Genomic DNA, 14,505 nt, shown 5'->3' on the forward strand with positions numbered 1-14,505 from the left:
AAAATGTTTTTTGTATACTGTGGACTCTAACTCCTTGGTAGTAGTTTCTAAGTGCTTACTTTGTAATAGTTAACCAGCTTCTTCTGTTTTTATGCCTGTCTAATTCTAATTGATATATATTCCTATTCAAGGTAAAGGAGGGGCTGTTACTCTAACAACTCTTTGACAATCAGGGGCTATTTTCTTAAAGGGGTTTTTGCTATTCTATGAGGCAGTTCTGTGGGAATACATATTTTTCCCTGAACTGTTCTTTCTTGGGTGGCTTTCACAGGAACAAATAAGTAAAGTACGATGCCTTAATTCAGCCAGGGTGATATTGCTTAGGACTTGAGCCAACTGTTGTTTTTTCTCTGAGAGTGGTCATTAATTCTAGGAGATTCCAAATTATCAGAAGTGCAAAGGTTAGAATACTAAGAAACAGTAAGAATAAAAGCAACACCATATATCCACTAATGCCACGTCCGTCCTGCTGGAAAACGCTTCTGTGAAGCCGTCATCTCCAAGTCATGACTGTGTCAACCGACATGGTTAGAAAACGCTTCTGTGAAGCCTTTGTCCCCAAGCCGTGACTGTGTCAGCCGACCTGGTTAGCACTGGACGTAGCAGGTACCCAGCTACCTGCTTTAATGTAAGGTTGTGTTGCTACGTGGGGACCCCGCTCTTGATAAATAATGACAAGGCACGAAAGTGGCAGCCACTGAACCAGTGTACGTGGCCCTGACAACCAGGGCGATGACGCACTACTTCCGGTGCGCAGGGATTCTGGGGACAGCCTGCAAAGGGCGAGCGCATGGAACCGCCAGGCTGTTCTCCCCTCTTTCCAGTCCGCTGGAGTCCCTGGGCCCCATCCCCGAGGACCTCGTGGTCTGGGAACGTCCTCGGCGCCCCTCCCCCAAAACCCCAGGGCCCACCTGGAATGCAGCTGATGCTAGGCTGGTAAGAGGGGAGATGGGGGCTCGGGCCAGTGGGTCCTGGGAGCTGCACTGCTGGCGATGAGCCTCCGCCCCTCCCTCGCGTGGAAGTTGCTGAAGCCTCAGGAGGCCTCCCTGGGCCTTCTGGGCTCCTGCGCTCTCCCACGGGGCCCCTCAGGGGCAGTTCCTGCTGTCACCGCCACTCCGCCCACTGGGGTCGCACAGGGCCTTGGACCCACCGCACGAATGTGCGGGATGAGGTTTTGTGGACTGGCAGGCCCGTCCTGGAAGCTGCATGTCCAGACAACGACCGTTCCTCGCCCCGCATCCTCACGGGAAGCCGCCGTGGCGTGGGCGACTGGAGCCGCGCCGTGCGGTGCGTGCCCAGCCGGGCACAGGGACCCGCCAGAGGGCAGCCGTGGGAGGAGGAGGGCGGCACCCCAGGAGAAGGGCTCCTGGACAGACTCAGATGGGCTCCCGAAGCCGGACTGTGACTGGAAACCAGCTGAGCCTCGCGTGTTTCCTGAAGGACGGCGCCTTTGGGTGGGAGGAGGGTCCCCGGGCCACCTCCACCTGAGCGGGCAGAAGGCGGCAAGGTGGTTTGTCTTTGGGAGACTCAGACAGACACTGAGGCAGAAACCTGCCCTTATTTCAAACTGTATGTCCTTTAAAATACAAGACTCCCTTTCCTTCCAACTGGGCTCTGTCTCTAGAGTTTTTGCCCATTGGCGCCCAGCGGTGGGGCCCCGCCAGTTGTTTGGTTACAAGCTCCCCCTGTAGCCAGACGGCAGGGAAAACCTCTGACCCTCCTGCCCCTTAATCATATTTGTGTGTCAAGAATGCAATCAAGCCATCCCTGCACCTTTCCTTGCAATGCGTTTTCCACGGTTTCATCATTTTCTAAATGTTTCCCTCTCTCCTTACGTCCTTGCGAAAGACATGTCCCCACATGATGCTCCTTCCTTTTTAATGGCTGAGTAATATTCCATTGTGTATTTTATATACAATATTATACATACATACATTTTCTTTATCCATTCATCTACTGCTGGGCACTTAGGTTGTCTCCGCGTCTAAGAGATTATAAATTACGCTGCCTTGGACATGGGGGTTCAAATGTCTCTTCAATGCAGTGACTCTGTTTCCTTTGCATGTACTCCCCAAAGTGGGATTGCTGGGTCATACGAACCTTGCGAGCATTATTCGGAGCGGAGTAAGTCAGAGAAAGGCAAACATCGTATGCTCTCATTCATGTCTCGAGTCTCAATGTAGCCGAACAGCCAGGGGGGCCCACTGCTCATCACTCCTCGGTAGCACCCCCAGAGACAGAGTCCAGTAGAGAGAAAAGTGGAATTTTTTGTTTAGCAGATGCACAGCGGGTTTCTTGATGGGCCCCTGACCCTGCCAGAGGGGCACTGAGGTGGCGGGCAGGCGGCTGTTGTGGTGGCTCTCCCCAGCCCTGCTCACAGCGGAGGGTGCAGGGCTTGCCGCTGGGGGTGCCTCCTCCCGGGACCTGCTGGCCCAGGCCTCCTCCCCACCCTTCTGACCAGCCTAGCGCCCCTCAGCGCTCCTGGTCAGGCCCGGAGCGCTTGGGGAGGGGTGCGGGGCGTGCTCCCCAGCTGAACCAGAGCCATACAAAATCACAGAAAAAAAGTGACCAGATCAACGGCTGCCACAGACGGGCAGTGGGGGAACTGGATGAAGGTGGTCGAAAGGTACACACGTCGGCCTATGAGTACCTTCTCTTCTCAGAGAAGTTCTGAGAACGGAAGGTACGACACGCAGCCAGAGTTGACACTGCTGGGCGGTGTGTTTGGAAGTTGCTAAGATCCTAAAAGTTCTCATCACAAGGAAAAAAGATCTCTTTCTTTTCTTTGTATCTATATGAGGTGATGGATGTTAACTAAACTTATTGTGGTAATTACTTCGCAATGTACCTGAGTCATTATGCTGTGCATCTCACACTTACCTCGTGTGGTGTGTCAATTTTATCTCAAAGTCCAAGGGACAGAGAGAACTGCCCTCCACTGTGCCCAGTTTTCAAGGGAAAGTCTAAGCAAAAATACAGGCGTGGAGTGTGAGAAAGGAGGCACCACAGCCCTCACATCAGCCCCAGACAGAACTAGAAAGATGAGTGGTCTTTCTAGAACCTTCAAAAATTCTGTTTGTTGTGAGGACTCCGGCTCTCCTGGCTCAGACTGTGGCTAACGGTGAAGCGCATCTTGGCATCGAGATGCAAGAACATGGTTGAGGCACCAGGTCGGCCACCTCCTTGCCCATATAAAAAAGGGTGGAGAGTCAACAAACAGGAATGTGACAAGTGTGAACATCACCTAGGGGCCCTTCCTGCTGCTCAGTCTCCTTGTTCGATAGGAAACGGGTCTCGAGGTCTGGGCGGTAGTTACTAAGTGCTGTTCTTGCTGAATGTTAAAATGCAGCGCAGTATCTTGTAGATGCAGCTGTAAACAGGATGAGCTTGACAGGAACCCAACCAGATAAGGCAGCCAACGGCAAAGACGAAATCAACATGGGGTGAACCAAGGAGTGGGACAGGGCGCTGGATGTGAGTTCCGCGTTTCCCTCGCTTGCTCCGAGGAAATCAAACTACCTAGCGACAATTATGTCTCACCCTTTAACAGAACACCCCAAACAGTGAACCCCTTGTCACCCCCACCCAGCACACACATGTGCACGTACATACTTGTCCTTGCCCCAACACACACATGCACACGCAAACACACACACACACACCCCGTTGCCACCACCCCCTTCTGAGAAGGTAGAAGTCTTCTCTTTTGCCACTGGTCTCGAGACGGTTGTATCTGACCCTTCCTTTCTGAAGTTAAAAGAAATTCCTCCACCTGAACAGTCTCCTAAGCAAGCGCTGGACCCAGTGAGCAATTTCCTGTGAAAAATTTTAAAGATTTTATTTATTTATTTACCTTTAGAGGGGAAGGGAAGGAGAGAGGGAGAGAAATATCAATGTATGGTTGCCTCTCATGGGTCCCCTGCTGGGAACTGGCCTGCAATCCAGGCATGTGCCCTGACTGGGAATCGAACCCAATCCTCTGGTTCTTGGGCGCATGCTCAATCCACTGAGCTACACCAGCCAGGGCTCCTGTGGAATTTTGATTGTAAGTGATACCAGTTAAACCAGTAAGATTTTTTGAAGAAAAATAAGTAATAAAGTCCAGGAATGTTTTTGATTTTCAGTAACAGCTTTTCTTGGTATTCACTGAAATATCTCTACATTTTTGTCTCTTCCCTTTATTAAATAATGCATCCTTTAATTTTTTTCCTTGAAAGCCTATCCTACACAATCTCTTCGGAGTCCCCCTCTCTTTCCAGCAGACGAGCCCAGTTCCAAGTCTCGCGAGCACAGTTGCGACCCCGCCTTGGCGGTGTAGCTTGGGAAACGCCACAAGGTTTCAAAGGGCAGCCCTGGGCTCCGGCAGGCCTAGGAGACAGGCGCCCCGCGGTCACATTCTGCGCCACGCAGGGAAGCCACCTCGGACTCCCTCTCGCAGATGGGCAACTGGGGGAAACCCCGGGTCACTCGGTGACTCCAGCACAGCGGCGGGAGCCCAGATCTCGATGACCAGTCGGCCGCTGCCACGAATGAGCAGGTCCGGGGACACCTGAGGGTGTAGGCTCTCGCGGAGCAGGCACGCGAGTCCCACAAGACAGGACCCGCGAAAACAAAGGCAGCCCTGGCCAGCGTGGCTCGGTTGGTTGGAGCGTGGTTGCCTAAACCAAAAAGTCCCCGGCTTGACTCCTGGTCAGCGCGCATGCCTGGGCTACAGGTACAGTCCCCAGTCTGGGCGCATATGAAGGGCAGCTGATGGATGTTTCTCTCTCATATAGATGTTTCTCCCTCTCTTTCTTCCTCTCTCTCTCGAATGAAAAGGAAAAAGCAATAGCTGGCTGTACGATGGCCCCTGATGACTGCCTAACTGTGGGGTCTCCTCCCCTAATGTAACCAAGGGGCTATTTTCTCTGCACACCGAGGGAAAGAATAACACAATAACCGCAAAGCAATTTATTATACACCGTCCTGAGTTCAAATAATGCCCTTCTCTCTTTTAAGTCAATGCACATGCTTGAACTGTTTGGACCTTGGCACACAAGGATTTCATCTGCCTGACATTCAGGAGAACAACCCCGTGCTCCAGGAAGGTCGTTGGTTAGGGCCCTGAGGAGCCCACTGCAGGCCTCCCCTGAACCTGGGCCTCCCAGATTCGAGTCTTCTATGACCCCAAGTAAACTTTTTACTTGTTTTACAGCCTCAGATGCTAACTGGTTAACAGGATAGCCTGTGTTTTGCCTGCCCACTCAACTGCTGACAGACATTTGGCTATTATGAATAATGCTGTCATGAAACATATGTGTATGAGGTATGTGTGAACATGTTGCCTTTCGTAATTTTCAAAGAAAAGCAAATAAAATATTTCATGAAAATAAAGATGTTAACCACATTCTTCAAAAACCTGGAAACGATAGGCATTTTCTACAGATAATGTCACTCTTCTGTAGAGCTAAAAAAAAAAAAAAGAGGAAGGAAAAAACTGATGTCGTGTACAGGGACCGCACCAGCAGTCCCCCCCCCCGCCCCCGCCCCGGGGACGTCTGGCCAACAGAGCAGTGTGTTTTTTACTGGAGTTTGTCTCAACATGTGAACAGCAGTAGAACACACGCCAGTCTTGCATTTCATCTTAAGTCCAAAAGATCTGGCCACACTGGGTCCAGGTCCCTGGCGTGTCTCTGGGACTGGAGCTTGCCGCCAGCCGGGCACCGCCTACGGTGCTGGCCTCTCCCTCGCCTTTGCAAAGTCTTCCTCACACTTGGTCAGATTAAGTCCCCCACAAGTTTCAGTGAATTTGTCTTTTTAATTCATTGGAGTCACAATGAAAGTTTAAAATCCTTCTATCCAGTGGCTCTTCAAAGAGTGAGGTCATAGTCTCTCTTTTTTTAAAAAAATCAACTTTATTGGGGTGTCACTTACATGTAATGCTCACATTTTTAATGTATGGTTCTATGAACTTTAAAACTTTTAATTGTGGTTTAAAAACCCCACGGAAAGCTTCCTGTCCTAACCACTGGTTGGAAGATGAAACAAGGAACTTCCTTGTGACAGGCGACTGAGCTGGGACACGCTGGGCGCAGCCCGAGAAGCCGCGAGCTCAGGCTGAGGCTCCTCCTGGTCGGAGTGAGGGGGGTGCAGTGAGGGCCACCTGTCAGCACAGGGCTGCGAGGCTCCGATTATTTATAAAACGTGGGCCCTCGGTAATTTATGTGTGGATCAGTTTATTTATTCATAATGGAACGAACCCTCCGATAGACAGACTTGATCTTTCTCATAACTTCCATTTCTCTGTTGTGCCCTGCCCCATCCTCTGCCTTCTCCTGTCCCCATGGCTCCCCAGGGGCAGTGGCTGTCACTTGGCATCTGTGCTTCCCTTCTTCCTCATCAAAGATAAGCAGGGGAGGTAAAGAGAGATGTGTGCTTAACCCACACGCTCAGTGTGGCTTGTATTTACAATGCCATTATTCTGCACAGTTTTCTGGAACTCAAGTTTTCTACTCATCATTGTTTCGAAGACTCGGCAAGGCATGCCACCTGCAGACGTGGGTCCCTCCCTTTCATTGCTGTGAAACATCCCAGGGTGAGGACACACCACATTTCACATTCTGGCTCCCACCAGTGGGCACAGAGCACGTGATCAGTTTTTGCTGGATGAACAGTGTCTAGGCACGCCTCCTGGGGCTCACGCACACGAGCTTCCCCAGTGCCTGGGAGTTCAAGTGCGTGAACGCTCAACCACTGAGAATAGTCAAACTGCTTACCAAGTGGTTACCCCAGCTCATACTTCCTCGACCCCCAACAATGGGTCCACTTCTATGGTGTTTGGTAACCCAAACATCTTAATTTTACCAATGAATTGCCTATAAAAATTACCTTATTGTGGCTTTAGTTTTCATTTCCTAATGCATCAGGAAACTGGGGATCACTCCATACACGAACAGGCTAAAAGCTTCTCCTCCTTTCAGAGTTGCATGTCATGTCTTTTGCAATTTTTCTATTGGGTCGTCTATTTCTTCTGGATCCATGCAAGTTCTTCATCTTTTTGGCTAAATCTTTTGTCAATTATAAACCACCGGGACTGTTTCCCAGCTGTGACTTGTCTATTCACTTTCGTAAAAGGTGCATTTAGATGACCAAGGTCAACATTGAGAAGGTCGGGGGTGGCAATCATGTTTTAAGGAGGAGTGCACGTTGAAGGGGAGATCCTTCTGTACCCCAAAGACAGAAATGTATGTAAGCCATCCATCTAGGTTTTATTTCTGAAGTTATAGTTTTAATTTCCAGAATTTTCATTTGTGCTTTTCAACCCAGTCCCACTGAACTGTGAACTCCACAAGGGTGGGGCTCGGGACCTCACTGGTGGAGCCTCAGTGTCTGTCCACTCAGGAGCAGACAGCCTGAAGGTGCTCCGTGAAAATCACAATTAGTGAGTTGATGCCAGTCCCAAGGTAGATGTGACCGCTCCCTCAGAGTCGAACATGGAGTCCGTCACTGGGCCACGTATGTCACTGTCGGGTAGACCGGGAGGAAAGGAGAGTGTGGTGGAAACAAGAACTGGGGGCCGAGGCCTATCTGGGTGGAGCTTATTCATCCCCACAGGTTTGGAGCCCAGAGAACTCGGGGCACCTGCAGTGGAGCAGCTGCCTGGGACCCAGCGACACCTGGCTCTGGCACTGGGCAGCGGCAGAGGTCACATGCGTGAGAGGCTCCCACCTGCTGGTGCAGGGAGGCGAGTGTAGGTCCCGGTTAGCCCACATGGTGAGCACTGTGAGACATGCTTCTCCTCGTTCTAGCTGTCATACCATGGTCCTAGCTGTCACGTCATCATTCTAGTTGCCACGCTGTAGTTCTCTTGTTGTGCCAGAAAAGCAGAGGGTTTGAGACTATTTCACATTCTACAGAATGAGGCTCTGGAGCTCCTCGAGAGGGAGGCAGAATGAGGCCGAGACAAGACTGTTGGCAAAAACGCTGGGAGCGACGGGTCCTGTATCTTCATTGCACTTAAGCCCAATCCAAAGTGATGCTCACAGGGTTTTACATCCTCACACGCCCTGCTCCCTTTCCCCTCCACTCCCCACACTCTTACGACAAAGGCAAACTATCTCCCTGGAATCTTCCCTGATTGAAGGGCAGGAGAGTAAACTTGAAATCTTTAAATTGCTCATCCACTTACTGCTTGTAAGGAGAGTGTGACTTCCTGCAGAGAGCGGGGGAATTCTTCTATACATTTTATAGAGTTTTGTTACACGAACATGAATACTTGAACACACCAATTTGCAATGAGGCATAAACTGGTAGAATGAAAAAAGAACAAAATGAAGTGAGTTTACACCAGAAGTTCTAGAAGGTGTAAAGTGTACACAAGACAAAGATGTTAGTGGAGGAAAAAAGGGTAAGAAAGATGAACCAAAGGAAGGAAGAGAATCTAGAAAAAATCAGGTACATGCATTCAGCTGGGGAGGAAATGTGCTGGCGCCCCCGTGTGGCCGTACTCAGGGTGCAGCTGCCAGCGTGGACTGGGGGGGGCACCCCTCACTTTGGGCCCCACTTAAAGGAAGCAGCACAGCAAGGACAGCTGAGGCAGACAGCTGTTTCAGGTGAGGCCTCACCCGAGACTTTGATAAATTCCCAGGTGTGGGCCAGAGAACGCTGTTCTGTGGTTTCAGAAACTCAGATTTCTGCCCAGCAGAGGAGGTGGCGGTGGCTATGGCTCTGGGGTTTCACCAAAGGGGTTCCTGGTTGGAGGTGCTGCTGAGTGGTCATTAAATTTTGGAGGAACAGACTGAGAAGTACAAAGGCTGCTACACAAGTTGTTCTGAATGTTCCTGAAACACCGGTAACATGTCTGGAGAATGGACTCCGAGTGGCCTCTGAAGATTCCAGGCTCTCACCATGCACCACGGGCCCTGGGTGGATGCTGGGAGTGGGTGTGCCACTCCCTTTCAGGAGCATATGGGTTTAAAGGGCACCACAAAGAGACCCCAGTGAGATCTGGAACTTGAGACTGAAACCACAGGTGTTCCCCTCAATGCCTGCACTGCCAGAGAGCAGGCTGGATATGACACCACAGCGTTTTCTAGTGATTTGCCAAAAGCTGTAGAAATTCTTGCAGATATAATACAAAACAGCACATTGGGAGAAGCAGAGATTGAGCGCAAGCGTGGAGTCATCCTTAGAGAGACTCAGGAAGGTGAAACCAGTTTCCAAGAAGTTGTTTTTGATTATCTTCATGCCACAACTTATCAAAATACTGTACTGGGTTGGACGACTTTTAGACCAACCAACGGTATCAAGTCTACAGATTGCACGGACTCGGTGGATCGTGTAACTGCACATTCTAAGGGGCCAAGGGTGGCACTCTCTGCGGCTCCATGAACTTCTCACGGTGAGCTGCCTGAATCAGGCGTTCCATTCTGGTGACTCTGGGTCCACACACAGAGAAGTGCTCTCTCTGCCTCCCTGCAAACTCACAGGAAGTGAGACTGGAGGGAGAGGTGACAGGAAGGCTCCGGCACAGCCTGCAACAGCTGTGAGCCTGTTGGTTGGGCTCCCCCGGGTCTGCCTGGGGTTGCAAGCACACTGGTCGCACCCGGAGCGCTCTTTTCGAGCAGGAGTGAATCTGTCTGGCAGGCCCACCCAGCCCCCCTGTCACACAACTCTGTCACCACTTCCAGCCCTTCCACACTTCCTACAGAGACACAGGATGGCGGGGGCTCTGCACGGCTTGTGAACCGGCCGCTGTTGCAGACGTGCGACATGTTGTTCCCAAAGAATGGATATGACTCTGCACAAATGTCACCGAAAGGGAAGCTGCATGAGCCAAAAACCTTCTGAAAACAAACATGTTGTTCCCACTCCGTGGCTCTGCTCCAACTTGTGATGACATCGGTGGGCACCTGTCGCGCGGGAATAGAAGAATTCCCATCCCTGAGCTTGACGCCAGAGCCGGTGCTGTGTGTGCCGAGACGGTTGGAGAAGCGAGGACCGAATGCGCAGAGGAGAGGAGTCGTGCCGCTGCCGCTGCCGTTCGGCCGTGCAGCAGCTAGCAGCTCTCAACGGCGTTCGCAGTAACATGTGCTGGCCTCACGGTTAAAAAGCTAATGCAAATATTATATTATATGCAATATTATATATACTATAATGTAAATATATATTCATATAGGTAATCTGAATATATACACACACATATTCATCCATCCATACGTATAGAGTCTGAGGAATCAATTCAACCTATGCCCACAAGAGACTGCAGAACCGGAACCCGCCCTCCTGACTATTCGCCCAGCAGACACTAGAGGGCAGCCCTGCCCAATGAGAACCAAGTTCAGAGGCGAAGCTTTCTCCGCAGGCCAAGCATGAATCAGGACAGTTCATGTAGGCAGCTGGGTTTTGGACGAACTTTCCTTTCATTTTCTACATTTTACAAGATTATGCAATAAAAATATACTGCACGACCAGGAAAGACGTTATTTAAAAATAGGGCATTTATTTTTCAATTTTCTGTCCAATGGTACAGCAAATTACATATATTTGTCATATGGCAAAATATTCATTGTTGTATCACCTCAGCGGAAGGAATAAGAAGTCCTCTTGGTATTAATCTTTCAGCTTCTCAATGGGCTTGACATTCTTCTCCATCAAAACTTGGGGAAAACGTTGAGTACGAAACTGAAAAGAGTTCTGGGAGTAAAAACGAGTTATTCACATCCCTTAGTTCAAGGTCTACTTCCACCTGGGTAACAATATTCTCACCCCTGGGGACCGATGACTTCAACGTTTAAAAATTCTTATTCTCGAATACTTGTTTAAACATTCCCTTCTGTTTACAGAATACTTCAAGGACAGAACACATGGTCATTTAACAAATTACCCTCGAACTTAGCAGCTCAAAGCAGGCATTTTTGTTTCCTCCCTATTCACGGGTCAGACGTTCAGGAGATCAGTGCGGCAGCAGTTGCTTAGGGCTGCGACCCGCTGGGGCTCTGGGCCTGGACAGCAGGGTGGCTGGGTCAGAGGGCTGTGACTGGCCAGAAGCGGTCCCGGGCCGTCAGACCCCTCCTGCAGCACCCGGCTGCCGCAGGATACGGGCCTCTTTCGTGGCTTAACCGCCCCCTGCCGGCAAGGCCTGATTCTCACTCGCCTGCCCCTTCGGAATCCCGAAGGGCCTTCTGCCTTTTCCTGAAAAGTAAGGCAAACATTGCCTCCAAGGAGAAGCTTCCACAAGTTTTGCCATATCGCTCAAACGCAGGGGCGGCAGACCCTTCTTAGTGGTCAGTTGGCGCTGAACGCGTGGCCACCGCTCTGAGTCCCAGTCTGTCCTCAAGCAGGGCTGTGCGACCACGTCCTGGGGAGAGAGGGGGCGGGGGGGGGCAGGTGGCCTGCGCAGGTTCTTCCTTTCGTTCTAAAAAGAAAGAGGCCTCCCCTGACCTTCTCTTACCTCCTTCTGGACTGTGGCCCGGGCACCATCTCCACCTGGGAGCTAGGAGCCCTGTTGGAAGATGGCAGGATGACAAAATAGAAGACAGGGTCCCTGGTGGGCAGGGATTGGCTGTGGCAGCCCCCCAACAGCTCCCACCTGAATTTTCAGCGAACGCGAAGTAAACCGTCTTAGTTAGGCCGCAGCCACACAGGGTCTCTGTTCCAGCTGCCAGGCGGACACCCTAGCAAACGAGGGTCCTCTGCTTGTCCGAGCATCAACGTGGTCACTGGCGCAGACGCCACACCAGCAGCAATTCCCAGTGTGGGGCGCGTTGCAGGAGGGAACTTTATGCCGTGCAAACAGTTGCATTGCAATAAGCGCGGCTGCAGAACAGCAGAGCAGAACAGCAGAGCCCAGCGGGGAGACACAACCTCCAGGATTCTTGGAAACTGAAAAGGGGCTGCCTGAGCCCGCGGGGAGCCGACCTGTAGGCTGGAGTTCTCTCCCCTGGGCTCTGATTGGTCCATTTTCATGCAGCTGCAGTCCTGATTGGTTAGAGTGGAGCCACTCTGATTGGTCTGTGAAGATTAATTGGGCTATTGCTATGCAGTACCAGTTGGGAAGGCCCCAGTCCTATTGGTTGAATAGGATTCCAGGAACCCATATCTAAGTAAAGGTTGGCTCAGGGCACAGACCTGGTGCAGGCTTCTCCCTGAAGCTGGGCCGATGTGGGTGGCCCTTGTGTAGAAGCGGCTGCTGGGCTCTGTTTTTACGTCTGAGCCCCATTAGCCCCCAGGAGCCCTTCTCAACAGGGACATTCATTCTTGGGGGTCAAACAAATCTCCTGGGAATGCACCCACAGAACCTCGCGACATTGCCTTAGGCAATGGTCGCCAACTCAAATCCCTCCCCTCTCCCTTTGACAGAAAGAGCAAAGGGAACAATAACCCTGGATGAAAATGACTTGTCCTGGAGGGTCCCCCACAGCAACGAAACCAGCAGGCAGAGGGCCCCGAAAGGTGTAGGGCGTATCCCCCCAAAAATTGTTAAGAAGGAAAAATAATCCGCTCCCTTGTCAACCAGCATTTCTGGGGCCTCTAAGGATTTCGGTTGTCATGTGAGACCCTGGGAAAGCCCAGTTCTGAGGAATTGTCATTTGATTCCACTGAACAATTACTTTTCCCACCCTTTCTGCAAATCAGTTGTGTCTGCTGGACCGCGCCGTGGCCCGGGGGTTGCAGTGAGGCTGCCGGTGGGCTTCCAGGGAGGAGCTGCGGCAGCCAGCTCCTTGCCCTTTCTTCTGCCTTAACTCTAGGCAAGGTGGCCAGTGCGCCCTCGGCCACGGAGCGTCTTCTAGGATGGAAGCTTCATCTGCAGAGGGTGAGACAGGGAGAAAGGAGGGGCCGGAACCAGCAGGCGGGCAGCACACCACCCGCCTCTCCTACCAGGTACTGTGAGACTTGGGGTTTCCTCTGTGGGCAGCTGAATCTCATCTGACCCACTGTGAGAGCCAAATTTCCGTTAGGCCAAAGGAGGCAGAGGGGGGAGGGTAACAGCCTTTGGACTTCCCAGGCCCCTTTGCTTCAACATCTAGGCGAGAGGAGCAGACAGTGGGATCAAAAGTGAACCTCGGAACGGAGGGCGCTGGGACAGACTTCTTTAGATTCGGGCTGTTGCTCTCGCACATGTTAGTTCATCTCCACAACCACTCCAGGGGGAGCTGTTATTGCCCCCACCTCACAGGAAGGGCCTCCCTGGCAGGACAAATGGCTGCAGGTCCAGCTCAGGCCCACCACACAGTAGGGCCTCAGCCACCAGTCCTGGTGTCTAGGACCCAGGCCGGGAGGTGTGTCCCTCGCTGCCTGGAGCCCTACCTCTGCTGCAGGTGTGAACTCTGTGACTTGCCCAGGTTAGGGGGATGGTGGGTGGAGAACAGATTTTTCAGGCTCAGCCCACTGACCTCTATGGAAATCCTTTTGGGAAGCCTGACATCCCTTGTGTTAAAGATATTTAAGATAAGAGGTAGCTCTGACCAGTGTGGCTCCATTGGTTGGGAGTCACCTTGCAAGGTGAAAGGTTGCTGTTTCAATTCCCAGCATGCGTGTGTGCCTGTGTTGCGGGCCCTGTCCCCAGCTGGGGGTGTGCAAGAGGCAGTCAATCAATGTTTCTCTTTCACATTGACATTTCTCACTCACATTGACGTTTCTCTCCCTCTCTTGCCCGCTCTCTAAAAATAAATAAATAAATAAATAAATAAATCTTTTTTAAAAAGAAGATAAATGTTTAAAATTGTGATAAAGATGAATATTTGACAGGATTATAAAACAATTTACCATAGGGTACATATAAATGCTTAACTTATATAAAGCCTAATAGACTTTGTAACTTTGCAGGTTTTACAGTAAAGAAATGTTTCACCTGCTTATTCACTGTGTGTATAAGAAAGAAATCTGGTGGGTGCAGACAGAGGTCAGGGGAAGTGTAATGTTACCTGCTTTCTGATGTTCTAAAATGAATGGGTATCACTCTTGTAAAAGAAAAAATGTGAACGATATCTTTCATTTGTCAGATATCTTCATTTGCCACTTGAAGATCGAGTGGCAGCCACTGTGCGGGACGTAGGTCCCAACCCTTCAAAGGGTTCGAACAGGGCAGAATCGCCTTTGCGCCCCAGGAAACCCTCTGCAGAGCCAACCAGAAGGTGGTTACGGTACCGACGACTGACTGGGCTGCAAACCAAAAACACTGTGTAGAATTGTCACCCCTGTTACCTGCACCAGGAGAAATGCCCTCCTTCTGTGGATGTGATTATTCCTCTTTCCGCTGTCACAGATACCCACTGCCTTTGTCTCCAAAGGAAGGAGGAGGGGCACTGCCTCTCCCAGGAAGAGGCAGCAGTGCCAAGACCAAGGTGACAAAGTGGTGGGCTGGCCCTAGCTGCTGCTGAGACCTTCCACCCTTTGCAACCAGCACAGGCCGGGCCAGTCAGTCACAGGTGTTTCTGTCAGGGCCCACCTGGCCTGAAAGCTGGAGGGGCTGGATGAGCTATGGAATTGCCTTTAAATCTTCCAACTCAAGGTTAACAGAATTCT

The 14,505-nt window shown here is 51.1% G+C and overlaps 1 pseudogene; it reads left to right on the forward strand.

The window, feature by feature from the left end:
- The first annotated feature begins 732 nt into the window (after nucleotides 1–732).
- On the forward strand, nucleotides 733–10,040 carry LOC118995112 (mitochondrial-processing peptidase subunit beta-like; annotated as a pseudogene).
- The last annotated feature ends 4,465 nt before the right edge of the window (nucleotides 10,041–14,505 follow it).

This window comes from Sturnira hondurensis, unplaced genomic scaffold (genome assembly GCF_014824575.4).
Source record: "Sturnira hondurensis isolate 20B ecotype Veracruz unplaced genomic scaffold, ASM1482457v3 Scaffold0009776, whole genome shotgun sequence".
In the NCBI taxonomy this organism is placed as follows: domain Eukaryota; kingdom Metazoa; phylum Chordata; class Mammalia; order Chiroptera; family Phyllostomidae; genus Sturnira; species Sturnira hondurensis.